The sequence below is a fragment of the Delphinus delphis genome, chromosome 5 (assembly GCF_949987515.2).
Source record: "Delphinus delphis chromosome 5, mDelDel1.2, whole genome shotgun sequence".
In the NCBI taxonomy this organism is placed as follows: domain Eukaryota; kingdom Metazoa; phylum Chordata; class Mammalia; order Artiodactyla; family Delphinidae; genus Delphinus; species Delphinus delphis.
In genome coordinates this window covers 723,713-740,207 of record NC_082687.1, presented here as the reverse complement: position 1 = coordinate 740,207, position 16,495 = coordinate 723,713, and positions in this window count along the sequence as shown.

Here is a 16,495-nt window from a genome sequence, read left to right as displayed (position 1 = left end):
AGGGTTCGGGCTAGGGTTAGGGTTAGGGGACGGGGACGGTTTAGGGTCCAGGTGAGGGTAAGGCAACGCTTTAGGGGGAGCGTGCATGTGAGGGCGTGGGTTAGTGTTAGCGTACGGGTTAGGATTAGGGGACGGGTGAGGGTCAGGCTTCGGGGAAGCGTTAGGGTTAGGGTTCGGGCTAGGGTTAGGGTTAGGGGACGGGGACGGTTTAGGGTCCAGGTGAGGGTACGGCAACGCTTTAGGGGGAGCGTGCGTGTGAGGGCGCGGGTTAGTGTTAGCGTACGGGTTAGGATTAGGGGACGGGTGAGGGTCAGGCTTCGGGGAAGGGTTAGGGTTAGGGTTCGGGCTAGGGTTAGGGTTAGGGGACGGGGACGGTTTAGGGTCCAGGTGAGGGTACGGCAACGCTTTAGGGGGAGCGTGCGTGTGAGGGCGCGCGTTAGTGTTAGCGTACGGGTTAGGATTAGGGGACGGGTGAGGGTCAGGCTTCGGGGAAGGGTTAAGGTTAGGGTTCGGGCTAGGGTTAAGGTTAGGGGACGGGGACGGTTTAGGGTCCAGGTGAGGGTACGGCAACGCTTTAGGGGGAGCGTGCGTGTGAGGGCGCGGGTTAGTGTAGCGTACGGGTTAGGATTAGGGGACGGGTGAGGGTCATGCTTCGGGGAAGGGTTAGGGTTAGGGTTCGGGCTAGGGTTAGGGGACGGGGACGGGGACGGTGTAGGGTCCAGGTGAGGGTACGGCAACGCTTTAGGTGGAGCGTGCGTGTGAGGGCGCGGGTTAGTGTTAGCGTACGGGTTAGGATTAGGGGACGGGTGAGGGTCAGGCTTCGGGGAAGCGTTAGGGTTAGGGTTCGGGCTAGGGTTAGGGTTAGAGGACGGGGACGGTTTCGGGTCCAGGTGAGGGTACGGCAACGCTTTAGGGGGAGCGTGCGTGTGAGGGCGCGGGTTAGTGTTAGCGTACGGGTTAGGATTAGGGGACGGGTGAGGGTCAGGCTTCGGGGAAGGGTTAGGGTTAGGGTTCGGGCTAGGGTTAGGGTTAGGGGACGGGGACGGTTTAGGGTCCAGGTGAGGGTATGGCAACGCTTTAGGGGGAGCGTGCGTATGAGGGCGTGGGTTAGTGTTAGCGTACGGGTTAGGATTAGGGGACGGGTGAGGGTCAGGCTTCGCGGAAGTGTTAGGGTTAGGGTTCGGGCTAGGGTTAGGGTTAGGGGACGGGGATGGTTTAGGGTCCAGGTGAGGGTACGGCAACGCTTTAGGGGGAGCGTGCGTGTGAGGGCGTGGGTTAGTGTTAGAGTATGGGTTAGGATTAGGGGACGGGTGAGGGTCAGGCTTCGGGGAAGGGTTAGGGTTAGTGTTCAGGCTAGGGTTAGGGTTAGGGGACGGGGACGGTTTAGGGTCCAGGTGAGGGTATGGCAACACTTTAGGGGGACCGTGCGTGTGAGGGCGCGGGTTAGTGTTAGCGTACGGGTTCGGATTAGGGGACGGGTGAGGGTCAGGCTTCGGGGAAGTGTTAGGGTTAGGGTTCGGGCTAGGCTTAGGGTTAGGGGACGGGGACGGTTTAGGGTCCAGGTGAGGGTATGGCAACGCTTTAGGGGGAGCGTGGGTGTGAGGGCGCGGGTTAGTGTTAGCGTACGGGTTAGGATTAGGGGACGGGTGAGGGTCAGGCTTCGGGGAAGGGTTAGGGTTAGGGTTCGGGCTAGGGTTAGGTTTAGGGGACGGGGACGGTTTAGGGTCCAGGTGAGGGTACGGCAACGCTTTAGGGGGAGCGTGCGTGTGAGGTCGCGGGTTAGTGTTAGCGTACGGGTTAGGATTAGGGGACGGGTGAGAGTCAGGCTTCGGGGAAGGGTTAGGGTTAGGGTTCGGGCTAGGGTTAGGGTTAGGGGACGGGGACGGTTTAGGGTCCAGGTGAGGGTACGGCATCGCTTTAGGGGGAGCGTGCGTGTGAGGGCGCGGGTTAGTGTTAGCGTACGGGTTAGGATTAGGGGACGGGTGAGGGTCAGGCTTCGGGGAAGGGTTAGGGTTAGTGTTCAGGCTAGGGTTAGGGTTAGGGGACGGGGACGCTTTAGGGTCCAGGTGAGGGTACGGCAACGCTTTAGGGGGAGCGTGCGTGTGAGGGCGCGGGTTAGTGTTAGCGTACGGGTTAGGATTAGGGGACGGGTGAGGGTCAGGCTTCGGGGAAGGAGTAGGGTTAGGGTTCGGGCTAGGGTTAGGGTTAGGGGACGGGGACGGTTTAGGGTCCAGGTGAGGGTACGGCAACGCTTTAGGGGGAGCGTGCGTGTGAGGGCGCGGGGTAGTGTTAGCGTACAGGTTAGGATTAGGGGACGGGTGAGGGTCAGGCTTCGGGGAAGGGTTAGGGTTAGGGTTCAGTCTAGGGTTAGCGTTAGGGGACGGGGACGGTTTAGGGTCCAGGTGAGGATACAGCAACGCTTTATCGGGAGCGTGGGTGTGAGGGCGCGGGTTAGTGTTAGCGTACGGGTTAGGATTAGGGGACGGGTGAGGGTCAGGCTTCGGGTAAGGGTTAGGGTTAGGGTTTGGGCTAGGGTTAGGGTTAGGGGACGGGGACGGTTTAGGGTCCATGTGAGGGTACGGCAAAGCTTTAGGGGGAGCGTGCGTGTGAGGGCGCGGGTTAGTGTTAGCGTACGGGTTAGGATTAGGGGACGGGTGAGGGTCAGGCTTTGGGGAAGGGTTAGGGTAAGGGTTCGGGCTAGGGTTAGGGTTAGGGGACGGGGACGGTTTAGGGTCCAGGTGAGGGTACGGCAACGCTTTAGGGGGAGCGTGCGTGTGAGGGCGTGGGTTACTGTTAGTGTATGGGTTAGGATTTGGGGACGGGTGAGGGTCAGGCTTCAGGGAAGGGTTAGGGTTAGGGTTCGGGCTAGGGTTACGGTTAGGGGACGGGGACGGTTTAGGGTCCAGGTGAGGGTACGGCAACGCTTTAGGGGGAGCGTGCGTATCAGGGCGCGGGTTAGTGTTAGCGTACGGGTTAGGATTAGGGGACGGGTGAGGGTCAGGCTTCGGGGAAGGGTTAGGGTTAGGGTTCGGGCTAGGGTTAGGGTTAGGGGACGGGGACGGTTTAGGGTCCAGGTGAGGGTACGGCAACGCTTTAGGGGGAGTGTGCGTGTGAGGGCGCGTGTTAGTGTTAGCGTACGGGTTAGGATTAGGGGACGGGTGAGGGTCAGGCTTCGGGGAAGGGTTAGGGTTAGGGTTCGGGCTAGGGTTAGGGTTAGGGGACGGGGACGGTTTAGGGTCCAGGTGAGGGTACGGCAACGCTTTAGGGGGAGCGTGCATGTGAGGGCGCTGGTTATTGTTAGCGTACGGGTTAGGATTAGGGGACGGGTGAGGGTCAGGCTTCGGGGAAGCGTTAGGGTTAGGGTTCGGGCTAGGGTTAGGGTTAGGGGACGGGGACGGTTTAGGGTCCAGATGAGGATACAGCAACGCTTTAGCGGGAGCGTGGGTGTGAGGGCGCGGGTTAGTGTTAGCGTACGGGTTAGGATTAGGGGACGGGTGAGGGTCAGGCTTCGGGGAAGGGTTAGGGTTAGTGTTTGGGCTAGGGTTAGGGTTAGGGGACGGGGACGGTTTAGGGTCCATGTAAGGGTACGGCAAAGCTTTAGGGGGAGCGTGCGTGTGAGGGCGCGGGTTAGTGTTAGCGTACGGGTTAGGATTAGGGGACGGGTGAGTGTCAGGCTTTGGGGAAGGGTTAGGGTAAGGGTTCGGGCTAGGGTTAGGGTTAGGGGACGGGGACGGTTTAGGGTCCAGGTGAGGGTACGGCAACGCTTTAGGGGGAGCGTGCGTGTGAGGGCGCGGGTTAGTGTTAGCGTACGGGTTAGGATTAGGGGACGGGTGAGGGTCAGGCTTCGGGGAAGGGTTAGGGTTACGGTTCGGGCTAGGGTTAGGGTTAGGGGACGGGGACGGTTTAGGGTCCAGGTGAGGGTACGGCAACGCTTTAGGGGGAGCGTGCATGTGAGGGCGTGGGTTAGTGTTAGCGTACGGGTTAGGATTAGGGGACGGGTGAGGGTCAGGCTTCGGGGAAGCGTTAGGGTTAGGGTTCAGGCTAGGGTTAGGGTTAGGGGACGGGGACGCTTTAGGGTCCAGGTGAGGGTATGGCAATGCTTTAGGGGGAGCGTGCGTGTGAGGGCGCGGGTTAGTGTTAGCGTACGGGTTAGGATTAGGGGACGGGTGAGGGTCAGGCTTCGGGGAAGTGTTAGGGTAAGGGTTCGGGCTAGGGTTAGGGTTAGGGGACGGGGACGGTTTAGGGTCCAGGTGAGGGTATGGCAACGCTTTAGGGGGAGCGTGCGTGTGAGGGCGCGGGTTAGTGTTAGCGTACGGGTTAGGATTATGGGACGGTTGAGGATCATGCTTCGGGGAAGGGTTAGGGTTAGGGTTCGGGCTAGGGTTAGGGTTAGGTGACGGGGACGGTTTAGGGTCCAGGTGAGGATACGGCAACGCTTTAGGGGGAGCGTGCGTGTGAGGGCGTGGGGTAGTGTTAGCGTCCGGGTTAGGATTAGGGGACGGTTGAGGGTCAGGCTTCGGGGAAGGGTTAGGGTTAGGGTTCGGGCTAGGGTTAGGGTTAGTGGACGGGGACGGTTTAGGGTCCAGGTGAGGGTACGGCAACGCTTTAGGGGGAGCGTGCGTGTGAGGGTGCGGGTTAGTGTTAGCGTACGGGTTAGGATTAGGGGACGGGTGAGGGTCAGGCTTCGGGGAAGGGTTAGGGTTAGGGTTCGGCTACGCTTAGGATTAGGGGACGGGGACGGTTTAGGGTCCAGGTGAGGGTACGGCAACGCTTTAGGGGGAGCATGCGTGTGAGGGCGCGGGTTAGTGTTAGCATACGGGTTAGGATTAGGGGACGGATGAGGGTCAGGCTTCGGGGAAGGGTTAGGGTTAGGGTTCGGGCTAGGGTTAGGGTTAGGGGACGGGGACGGTTTAGGTTCCAGGTGAGGGTACGGCAACGCTTTAGGGGGAGCGTGCGTGTGAGGGCGTGGGGTAGTGTTAGCGTACGGGTTAGGATTAGGGGACGGGTGAGGGTCAGGCTTCGGGGAAGGGTTAGGGTTAGGGTTCGGGCTAGGGTTAGGGTTAGGGGACGGGGACGGTTTAGGGTCCAGGTGAGGGTACGGCAACGCTTTACGGGGAGCGTGCGTGTGAGGGTGCGGGTTAGTGTTAGCGTACGGGTTAGGATTAGGGGACGGTTCAGGGTCAGGTTTCGGGGAAGGGTTAGGGTTAGGGTTCGGGCTAGGGTTAGGGTTAGGGGACGGGGACGGTTTAGGGTCCAGGTGAGGGCACAGCAACGCTTTAGGGGGAGCGAGGGTGTGAGGGCGCGGGTTAGTGTTAGCGTACGGGTTAGGATTAGGGGACGGGTGAGGGTCAGGCTTCAGGGAAGGGTTAGGGTTCGGGTTCGGGCTAGGTTTAGGGTTAGGGGACGGGGACGGTTTAGGGTCCAGGTGAGGGTACGGCAACGCTTTAGGGGGAGCGTGCGTGTGAGGGCGTGGGTTACTGTTAGCGTACGGGTTAGGATTAGGGGACGGGTGAGGGTCAGGCTTCGGGGAAGTGTTAGGGTTAGGGTTCGGGCTAGGGTTAGGGTTAGGGGACGGGGACGGTTTAGGGTCCAGGTGAGGGTACGGCAACGCTTTAGGGGGAGCGTGCGAGTCAGTGCGCGGGTTAGTGTTAGCGTACGGGTTAGGATTAGGGGACGGGTGAGGGTCAGGCTTTGGGGAAGGGTTAGGGTTAGGGTTCGGGCTAGGGTTAGGGTTAGGGGACGGGGACGGTTTAGGGTCCAGATGAGGGTACGGCAACGCTTTAGGGGGAGCGTGCGTGTGAGGGCGCGGGTTAGTGTTAGCGTACGGGTTAGGATTAGGGGACGGGTGAGGGTCAGGCTTCGGGGAAGTGTTAGGGTTAGGGTTCGGGCTAGGGTTAGGGTTAGGGGACGGGGACGGTTTAGGGTCCAGGTGAGGGTAAGGCAACGCTTTAGGGGGAGCGTGCATGTGAGGGCGTGGGTTAGTGTTAGCGTACGGGTTAGGATTAGGGGACGGGTGAGGGTCAGGCTTCGGGGAAGCGTTAGGGTTAGGGTTCGGGCTAGGGTTAGGGTTAGGGGACGGGGACGGTTTAGGGTCCAGGTGAGGGTACGGCAACGCTTTAGGGGGAGCGTGCGTGTGAGGGCGCGGGTTAGTGTTAGCGTACGGGTTAGGATTAGGGGACGGGTGAGGGTCAGGCTTCGGGGAAGGGTTAGGGTTAGGGTTCGGGCTAGGGTTAGGGTTAGGGGACGGGGACGGTTTAGGGTCCAGGTGAGGGTACGGCAACGCTTTAGGGGGAGCGTGCGTGTGAGGGCGCGCGTTAGTGTTAGCGTACGGGTTAGGATTAGGGGACGGGTGAGGGTCAGGCTTCGGGGAAGGGTTAAGGTTAGGGTTCGGGCTAGGGTTAAGGTTAGGGGACGGGGACGGTTTAGGGTCCAGGTGAGGGTACGGCAACGCTTTAGGGGGAGCGTGCGTGTGAGGGCGCGGGTTAGTGTAGCGTACGGGTTAGGATTAGGGGACGGGTGAGGGTCATGCTTCGGGGAAGGGTTAGGGTTAGGGTTCGGGCTAGGGTTAGGGGACGGGGACGGGGACGGTGTAGGGTCCAGGTGAGGGTACGGCAACGCTTTAGGTGGAGCGTGCGTGTGAGGGCGCGGGTTAGTGTTAGCGTACGGGTTAGGATTAGGGGACGGGTGAGGGTCAGGCTTCGGGGAAGCGTTAGGGTTAGGGTTCGGGCTAGGGTTAGGGTTAGAGGACGGGGACGGTTTCGGGTCCAGGTGAGGGTACGGCAACGCTTTAGGGGGAGCGTGCGTGTGAGGGCGCGGGTTAGTGTTAGCGTACGGGTTAGGATTAGGGGACGGGTGAGGGTCAGGCTTCGGGGAAGGGTTAGGGTTAGGGTTCGGGCTAGGGTTAGGGTTAGGGGACGGGGACGGTTTAGGGTCCAGGTGAGGGTATGGCAACGCTTTAGGGGGAGCGTGCGTATGAGGGCGTGGGTTAGTGTTAGCGTACGGGTTAGGATTAGGGGACGGGTGAGGGTCAGGCTTCGCGGAAGTGTTAGGGTTAGGGTTCGGGCTAGGGTTAGGGTTAGGGGACGGGGATGGTTTAGGGTCCAGGTGAGGGTACGGCAACGCTTTAGGGGGAGCGTGCGTGTGAGGGCGTGGGTTAGTGTTAGAGTATGGGTTAGGATTAGGGGACGGGTGAGGGTCAGGCTTCGGGGAAGGGTTAGGGTTAGTGTTCAGGCTAGGGTTAGGGTTAGGGGACGGGGACGGTTTAGGGTCCAGGTGAGGGTATGGCAACACTTTAGGGGGACCGTGCGTGTGAGGGCGCGGGTTAGTGTTAGCGTACGGGTTCGGATTAGGGGACGGGTGAGGGTCAGGCTTCGGGGAAGTGTTAGGGTTAGGGTTCGGGCTAGGCTTAGGGTTAGGGGACGGGGACGGTTTAGGGTCCAGGTGAGGGTATGGCAACGCTTTAGGGGGAGCGTGGGTGTGAGGGCGCGGGTTAGTGTTAGCGTACGGGTTAGGATTAGGGGACGGGTGAGGGTCAGGCTTCGGGGAAGTGTTAGGGTTAGGGTTCGGGCTAGGGTTAGGTTTAGGGGACGGGGACGGTTTAGGGTCCAGGTGAGGGTACGGCAACGCTTTAGGGGGAGCGTGCGTGTGAGGTCGCGGGTTAGTGTTAGCGTACGGGTTAGGATTAGGGGACGGGTGAGAGTCAGGCTTCGGGGAAGGGTTAGGGTTAGGGTTCGGGCTAGGGTTAGGGTTAGGGGACGGGGACGGTTTAGGGTCCAGGTGAGGGTACGGCATCGCTTTAGGGGGAGCGTGCGTGTGAGGGCGCGGGTTAGTGTTAGCGTACGGGTTAGGATTAGGGGACGGGTGAGGGTCAGGCTTCGGGGAAGGGTTAGGGTTAGTGTTCAGGCTAGGGTTAGGGTTAGGGGACGGGGACGCTTTAGGGTCCAGGTGAGGGTACGGCAACGCTTTAGGGGGAGCGTGCGTGTGAGGGCGCGGGTTAGTGTTAGCGTACGGGTTAGGATTAGGGGACGGGTGAGGGTCAGGCTTCGGGGAAGGAGTAGGGTTAGGGTTCGGGCTAGGGTTAGGGTTAGGGGACGGGGACGGTTTAGGGTCCAGGTGAGGGTACGGCAACGCTTTAGGGGGAGCGTGCGTGTGAGGGCGCGGGGTAGTGTTAGCGTACGGGTTAGGATTAGGGGACGGGTGAGGGTCAGGCTTCGGGGAAGGGTTAGGGTTAGGGTTCAGTCTAGGGTTAGCGTTAGGGGACGGGGACGGTTTAGGGTCCAGGTGAGGGTACGGCAGCTTTAGGGGGAGCGTGCGTGTGAGGGCGCGGGTTAGTGTTAGCGTACGGGTTAGGATTAGGGGACGGGTGAGGGTCAGGCTTCGGGGAAGGGTTACGGTTAGGGTTAGGGCTAGGGTTAGGGTTAGGGGACGGGGACGGTTTAGGGTCCAGGTGAGGATACAGCAACGCTTTATCGGGAGCGTGGGTGTGAGGGCGCGGGTTAGTGTTAGCGTACGGGTTAGGATTAGGGGACGGGTGAGGGTCAGGCTTCGGGTAAGGGTTAGGGTTAGGGTTTGGGCTAGGGTTAGGGGACGGGGACGGTTTAGGGTCCATGTGAGGGTACGGCAAAGCTTTAGGGGGAGCGTGCGTGTGAGGGCGCGGGTTAGTGTTAGCGTACGGGTTAGGATTAGGGGACGGGTGAGGGTCAGGCTTTGGGGAAGGGTTAGGGTAAGGGTTCGGGCTAGGGTTAGGGTTAGGGGACGGGGACGGTTTAGGGTCCAGGTGAGGGTACGGCAACGCTTTAGGGGGAGCGTGCGTGTGAGGGCGTGGGTTACTGTTAGCGTATGGGTTAGGATTTGGGGACGGGTGAGGGTCAGGCTTCAGGGAAGGGTTAGGGTTAGGGTTCGGGCTAGGGTTACGGTTAGGGGACGGGGACGGTTTAGGGTCCAGGTGAGGGTACGGCAACGCTTTAGGGGGAGCGTGCGTATCAGGGCGCGGGTTAGTGTTAGCGTACGGGTTAGGATTAGGGGACGGGTGAGGGTCAGGCTTCGGGGAAGGGTTAGGGTTAGGGTTCGGGCTAGGGTTAGGGTTAGGGGACGGGGACGGTTTAGGGTCCAGGTGAGGGTACGGCAACGCTTTAGGGGGAGTGTGCGTGTGAGGGCGCGTGTTAGTGTTAGCGTACGGGTTAGGATTAGGGGACGGGTGAGGGTCAGGCTTCGGGGAAGGGTTAGGGTTAGGGTTCGGGCTAGGGTTAGGGTTAGGGGACGGGGACGGTTTAGGGTCCAGGTGAGGGTACGGCAACGCTTTAGGGGGAGCGTGCATGTGAGGGCGCTGGTTATTGTTAGCGTACGGGTTAGGATTAGGGGACGGGTGAGGGTCAGGCTTCGGGGAAGCGTTAGGGTTAGGGTTCGGGCTAGGGTTAGGGTTAGGGGACGGGGACGGTTTAGGGTCCAGGTGAGGATACAGCAACGCTTTAGCGGGAGCGTGGGTGTGAGGGCGCGGGTTAGTGTTAGCGTACGGGTTAGGATTAGGGGACGGGTGAGGGTCAGGCTTCGGGGAAGGGTTAGGGTTAGGGTTTGGGCTAGGGTTAGGGTTAGGGGACGGGGACGGTTTAGGGTCCATGTAAGGGTACGGCAAAGCTTTAGGGGGAGCGTGCGTGTGAGGGCGCGGGTTAGTGTTAGCGTACGGGTTAGGATTAGGGGACGGGTGAGTGTCAGGCTTTGGGGAAGGGTTAGGGTAAGGGTTCGGGCTAGGGTTAGGGTTAGGGGACGGGGACGGTTTAGGGTCCAGGTGAGGGTACGGCAACGCTTTAGGGGGAGCGTGCGTGTGAGGGCGCGGGTTAGTGTTAGCGTACGGGTTAGGATTAGGGGACGGGTGAGGGTCAGGCTTCGGGGAAGGGTTAGGGTTACGGTTCGGGCTAGGGTTAGGGTTAGGGGACGGGGACGGTTTAGGGTCCAGGTGAGGGTACGGCAACGCTTTAGGGGGAGCGTGCATGTGAGGGCGTGGGTTAGTGTTAGCGTACGGGTTAGGATTAGGGGACGGGTGAGGGTCAGGCTTCGGGGAAGCGTTAGGGTTAGGGTTCAGGCTAGGGTTAGGGTTAGGGGACGGGGACGCTTTAGGGTCCAGGTGAGGGTATGGCAATGCTTTAGGGGGAGCGTGCGTGTGAGGGCGCGGGTTAGTGTTAGCGTACGGGTTAGGATTAGGGGACGGGTGAGGGTCAGGCTTCGGGGAAGTGTTAGGGTAAGGGTTCGGGCTAGGGTTAGGGTTAGGGGACGGGGACGGTTTAGGGTCCAGGTGAGGGTATGGCAACGCTTTAGGGGGAGCGTGCGTGTGAGGGCGCGGGTTAGTGTTAGCGTACGGGTTAGGATTATGGGACGGTTGAGGATCATGCTTCGGGGAAGGGTTAGGGTTAGGGTTCGGGCTAGGGTTAGGGTTAGGTGACGGGGACGGTTTAGGGTCCAGGTGAGGATACGGCAACGCTTTAGGGGGAGCGTGCGTGTGAGGGCGTGGGGTAGTGTTAGCGTCCGGGTTAGGATTAGGGGACGGGTGAGGGTCAGGCTTCGGGGAAGGGTTAGGGTTAGGGTTCGGGCTAGGGTTAGGGTTAGTGGACGGGGACGGTTTAGGGTCCAGGTGAGGGTACGGCAACGCTTTAGGGGGAGCGTGCGTGTGAGGGTGCGGGTTAGTGTTAGCGTACGGGTTAGGATTAGGGGACGGGTGAGGGTCAGGCTTCGGGGAAGGGTTAGGGTTAGGGTTCGGCTACGCTTAGGATTAGGGGACGGGGACGGTTTAGGGTCCAGGTGAGGGTACGGCAACGCTTTAGGGGGAGCATGCGTGTGAGGGCGCGGGTTAGTGTTAGCATACGGGTTAGGATTAGGGGACGGATGAGGGTCAGGTTCGGGGAAGGGTTAGGGTTAGGGTTCGGGCTAGGGTTAGGGTTAGGGGACGGGGACGGTTTAGGTTCCAGGTGAGGGTACGGCAACGCTTTAGGGGGAGCGTGCGTGTGAGGGCGTGGGGTAGTGTTAGCGTACGGGTTAGGATTAGGGGACGGGTGAGGGTCAGGCTTCGGGGAAGGGTTAGGGTTAGGGTTCGGGCTAGGGTTAGGGTTAGGGGACGGGGACAGTTTAGGGTCCAGGTGAGGGTACGGCAACGCTTTACGGGGAGCGTGCGTGTGAGGGTGCGGGTTAGTGTTAGCGTACGGGTTAGGATTAGGGGACGGTTCAGGGTCAGGTTTCGGGGAAGGGTTAGGGTTAGGGTTCGGGCTAGGGTTAGGGTTAGGGGACGGGGACGGTTTAGGGTCCAGGTGAGGGTACGGCAACGCTTTAGGGGGAGCGTGCGTGTGAGGGCGTGGGTTACTGTTAGCGTATGGGTTAGGATTTGGGGACGGGTGAGGGTCAGGCTTCGGGGAAGTGTTAGGGTTAGGGTTCGGGCTAGGGTTAGGGTTAGGGGACGGGGACGGTTTAGGGTCCAGGTGAGGGTACGGCAACGCTTTAGGGGGAGCGTGCGTGTGAGGGCGTGGGTTACTGTTAGCATATGGGTTAGGATTTGGGGACGGGTGAGGGTCAGGCTTAAGGGAAGGGTTAGGGTTAGGGTTCGGGCTAGGGTTAGGGTTAGGGGACGGGGACGGTTTAGGGTCCAGGTGAGGGTACGGCAACGCTTTAGGGGGAGCGTGCGTATCAGGGCGCGGGTTAGTGTTAGCGTACGGGTTAGGATTAGGGGACGGGTGAGGGTCAGGCTTCGGGGAAGGGTTAGGGTTAGGGTTCGGGCTAGGGTTAGGGTTAGGGGACAGGGACGGTTTAGGGTCCAGGTGAGGGTACGGCAACGCTTTAGGGGGAGTGTGCGTGTGAGGGCGCGTGTTAGTGTTAGCGTACGGGTTAGGATTAGGGGACGGGTGAGGGTCAGGCTTCGGGGAAGGGTTAGGGTTAGGGTTCGGGCTAGGGTTAGGGTTAGGGGACGGGGACGGTTTAGGGTCCAGGTGAGGGTACGGCAACGCTTTAGGGGGAGCGTGCATGTGAGGGCGCGGGTTAGTGTTAGCGTACGGGTTAAGATTAGGGGACGGGTGAGGGTCAGGCTTCGGGGAAGCGTTAGGGTTAGGGTTCGGGCTAGGGTTAGGGTTAGGGGACGGGGACGGTTTAGGGTCCAGGTGAGGATACAGCAACGCTTTAGGGGGAGCGTGGGTGTGAGGGCGCGGGTTAGTGTTAGCGTACGGGTTAGGATTAGGGGACGGGTGAGGGTCAGGCTTCGGGGAAGGGTTAGGGTTAGGGTTTGGGCTAGGGTTAGGGTTAGGGGACGGGGACGGTTTAGGGTCCATGTAAGGGTACGGCAAAGCTTTAGGGGGAGCGTGCGTGTGAGGGCGCGGGTTAGTGTTAGCGTACGGGTTAGGATTAGGGGACGGGTGAGTGTCAGGCTTTGGGGAAGGGTTAGGGTAAGGGTTCGGGCTAGGGTTAGGGTTAGGGGACGGGGACGGTTTAGGGTCCAGGTGAGGGTACGGCAACGCTTTAGGGGGAGCGTGCGTGTGAGGGCGCGGGTTAGTGTTAGCGTACGGGTTAGGATTAGGGGACGGGTGAGGGTCAGGCTTCGGGGAAGGGTTAGGGTTACTGTTCGGGCTAGGGTTAGGGTTAGGGGACGGGGACGGTTTAGGGTCCAGGTGAGGGTACGGCAACGCTTTAGGGGGAGCGTGCATGTGAGGGCGTGGGTTAGTGTTAGCGTACGGGTTAGGATTAGGGGACGGGTGAGGGTCAGGCTTCGGGGAAGCGTTAGGGTTAGGGTTCAGGCTAGGGTTAGGGTTAGGGGACGGGGACGCTTTAGGGTCCAGGTGAGGGTATGGCAATGCTTTAGGGGGAGCGTGCGTCTGAGGGCGCGGGTTAGTGTTAGCGTACGGGTTAGGATTAGGGGACGGGTGAGGGTCAGGCTTCGGGGAAGTGTTAGGGTAAGGGTTCGGGCTAGGGTTAGGGTTAGGGGACGGGGACGGTTTAGGGTCCAGGTGAGGGTATGGCAAAGCTTTAGGGGGAGCGTGCGTGTGAGGGCGCGGGTTAGTGTTAGCGTACGGGTTAGGATTATGGGACGGTTGAGGTTCATGCTTCGGGGAAGGGTTAGGGTTAGGGTTCGGGCTAGGGTTAGGGTTAGGTGACGGGAACGGTTTAGGGTCCAGGTGAGGACACGGCAACGCTTTAGGGGGAGCGTGCGTGTGAGGGCGTGGGGTAGTGTTAGCGTACGGGTTAGGATTAGGGGACGGTTGAGGGTCAGGCTTCGGGGAAGGGTTAGGGTTAGGGTTCGGGCTAGGGTTAGGGTTAGTGGACGGGGACGGTTTAGGGTCCAGGTGAGGGTACGGCAACGCTTTAGGGGGAGCGTGCGTGTGAGGGTGCGGGTTAGTGTTAGCGTACGGGTTAGGATTAGGGGACGGGTGAGGGTCAGGCTTCGGGGAAGGGTTAGGGTTAGGGTTCGGCTACGCTTAGGATTAGGGGACGGGGACGGTTTAGGGTCCAGGTGAGGGTACGGCAACGCTTTAGGGGGAGCATGCGTGTGAGGGTGAGGGTTAGTGTTAGCATACGGGTTAGGATTAGGGGACGGATGAGGGTCAGGCTTCGGGGAAGGGTTAGGGTTAGGGTTCGGGCTAGGGTTAGGGTTAGGGGACGGGGACGGTTTAGGGTCCAGGTGAGGGTACGGCAACGCTTTAGGGGGAGCGTGCGTGTGAGAGCGCGGGTTAGTGTTAGCGTACGGGTTAGGATTAGGGGACGGGTGAGGGTCAGGCTTCGGGGAAGGGTTAGGGTTATGGTTCGGGCTAGGGTTAGGGTTAGGGGACGGGGACGATTTAGGGTCCAGGTGAGGGTACGGCAATGCTTTAGGGGGAGCGTGCGTGTGAGGGCGCGGGTTAGTGTTAGCGTACGGGTTAGGATTAGGGGACGGGTGAGGGTCAGGCTTCGGGGAAGGGTTAGGGTTAGGGTTCGGTCTAGGGTTAGGGTTAGGGGACGGGGACAGTTTAGGGTCCAGGTGAGGGTACGGCAACGCTTTATGGGGAGCGTGCGTGTGAGGGTGCGGGTTAGTGTCAGCGTACGGGTTAGGATTAGGGGACGGGTGAGGGTCATGCTTCGGGGAAGGGTTAGGGTTAGGGTTCGGGCTAGGGTTAGGGTTAGGGGACGGGGACGGTTTAGGGTCCAGGTGAGGGTACGGCAACGCTTTAGGGGGAGCGTGCGTGTGAGGGCGTGGGTTACTGTTAGCGTATGGGTTAGGATTTGGGGACGGGTGAGGGTCAGGCTTCGGGGAAGTGTTAGGGTTAGGGTTCGGGCTAGGGTTAGGGTTAGGGGACGGGGACGGTTTAGGGTCCAGGTGAGGGTACGGCAACGCTTTAGGGGGAGCGTGCGTGTGAGGGCGCGGGTTAGTGTTAGCGTACGGGTTAGGATTAGGGAACGGGTGAGGGTCAGGCTTCAGGGAAGGGTTAGGGTTAGGGTTCGGGCTAGGGTTAGGGTTAGGGGACGGGGACGGTTTAGGGTCCAGGTGAGGGTACGGCAACGCTTTAGGGGGAGCGTGCGTGTCAGGGCGCGGGTTAGTGTTAGCGTACGGGTTAGGATTAGGGGACGGGTGAGGGTCAGGCTTCGGGGAAGGGTTAGGGTTAGGGTTCGGGCTAGGGTTAGGGTTAGGGGATGGGGACGGTTTCGGGTCCAGGTGAGGGTACGGCACCGATTTAGAGGGAGCGTGCATGTGAGGGCGTGGGTTAGTGTTAGCGTACGGGTTAGGATTAGGGGACGGGTGAGGGTCAGGCTTCGGGGAAGCGTTAGGGTTAGGCTTCGGGCTAGGGTTAGGGTTAGGGGACGGGGACTGTTTAGGGTCCAGCTGAGGGTACGGCAACGCTTTAGGGGGAGCGTGCGTGTGAGGGCGCGGGTTAGTGTTAGCGTACGGGTTAGGATTAGGGGACGGGTGAGGGTCAGGCTTCGGGGAAGGGTTAGGGTTAGGGTTCGGGCTACGGTTAGGTTTAGGGGACGGGGATGGTTTAGGGTCCAGGTGAGGGTACGGCAATGCTTTAGGGGGAACGTGCGTGTGAGGGCGTGGGTTAGTGTTAGCGTACGTGTTAGGATTAGGGGACGGGTGAGGGTCAGGCTTCGGGGAAGGGTTAGGGTTAGGGTTCGGCTAGGGTTAGGGTTAGGGGACGGGGACGGTTTAGGGTCCAGGTGAGGGTACGGCAACGCTTTAGGGGGAGCGTGCGTGTGAGGGCGCGGGGTAGTGTTAGCGTACGGGTTAGGATTAGGGGACGGGTGAGGGTCAGGCTTCGGGGAAGGGTTAGGGTTAGGGTTCAGTGTAGGGTTAGCGTTAGGGGACGGGGACGGTTTAGGGTCCAGGTGAGGGTACGGCAACGGTTTAGGGGGAGCGTGCGTGTCAGGGCGCGGGTTAGTGTTAGCGTACGGGTTAAGATTAGGGGACGGGTGAGGGTCAGGCTTCGGGGAAGTGTTAGGGTTAGGGTTCGGGCTACGGTTAGGGTTAGGGGACGGGGACGGTTTAGGGTCCAGGTGAGGGTACGGCAATTCTTTAGGGGGAGCGTGCGTGTGAGGGCGCGCGTTAGTGTTAGCGTACGTGTTAGGATTAGGGGACGGGTGAGGGTCAGGCTTCTGGGAAGGGTTAGGGTTAGGGTTCGGGCTAGGGTTAGGGTTAGGGGACGGGGACGGTTTAGGGTCCAGGTGAGGGTACGGCAACGCTTTAGGGGGAGCGTGCGTGTGAGGGCGCGGGTTAGTGTTAGCGTACGGTTTAGGATTAGGGGACGGGTGAGGGTCAGGCTTCGGGGAAGTGTTAGGGTTAGGGTTCGGGCTAGGGTTAGGGTTAGGGGACGGGGACGGTTTAGGGTCCAGGTGAGGGTACAGCAACGCTTTAGGGGGAGCGTGCGTGTGAGGGCGCTGGTTAGTGTTAGCGTACGGGTTAGGATTAGGGGACGGGTGAGGGTCAGGCTTCGGGGAAGGGTTACGGTTAGGGTTAGGGCTAGGGTTAGGGTTAGGGGACGGGGACGGTTTAGGGTCCAGGTGAGGATACAGCAACGCTTTAGGGGGAGCGTGGGTGTGAGGGCGCGGGTTAGTGTTAGCGTACGGGTTAGGATAAGGGGACGGGTGAGGGTCAGGCTTCGGGGAACGGTTAGGGTTAGGGTTCGGGCTAGGGTTAGGGTTAGGGGACGGGGACGGTTTAGGGTCCATGTGAGGGTACGGCAAAGCTTTAGGGGGAGCGTGCGTGTGAGGGCGCGGGTTAGTGTTAGCGTACGGGTTAGGATTAGGGGACGGGTGAGGGTCAGGCTTTGGGGAAGGGTTAGGGTAAGGGTTCGGGCTAGGGTTAGGGTTAGGGGACGGGGACGGTTTAGGGTCCAGGTGAGGGTACGACAACGCTTTAGGGGGAGCGTGCGTGTGAGGGCGCGGGTTAGTGTTAGCGTACGGGTTAGGATTAGGGGACGGGTGAGGGTCAGGCTTCGGGGAAGGGTTAGGGTTACGGTTCGGGCTAGGGTTAGGGTTAGGGGACTGGGACGGTTTAGGG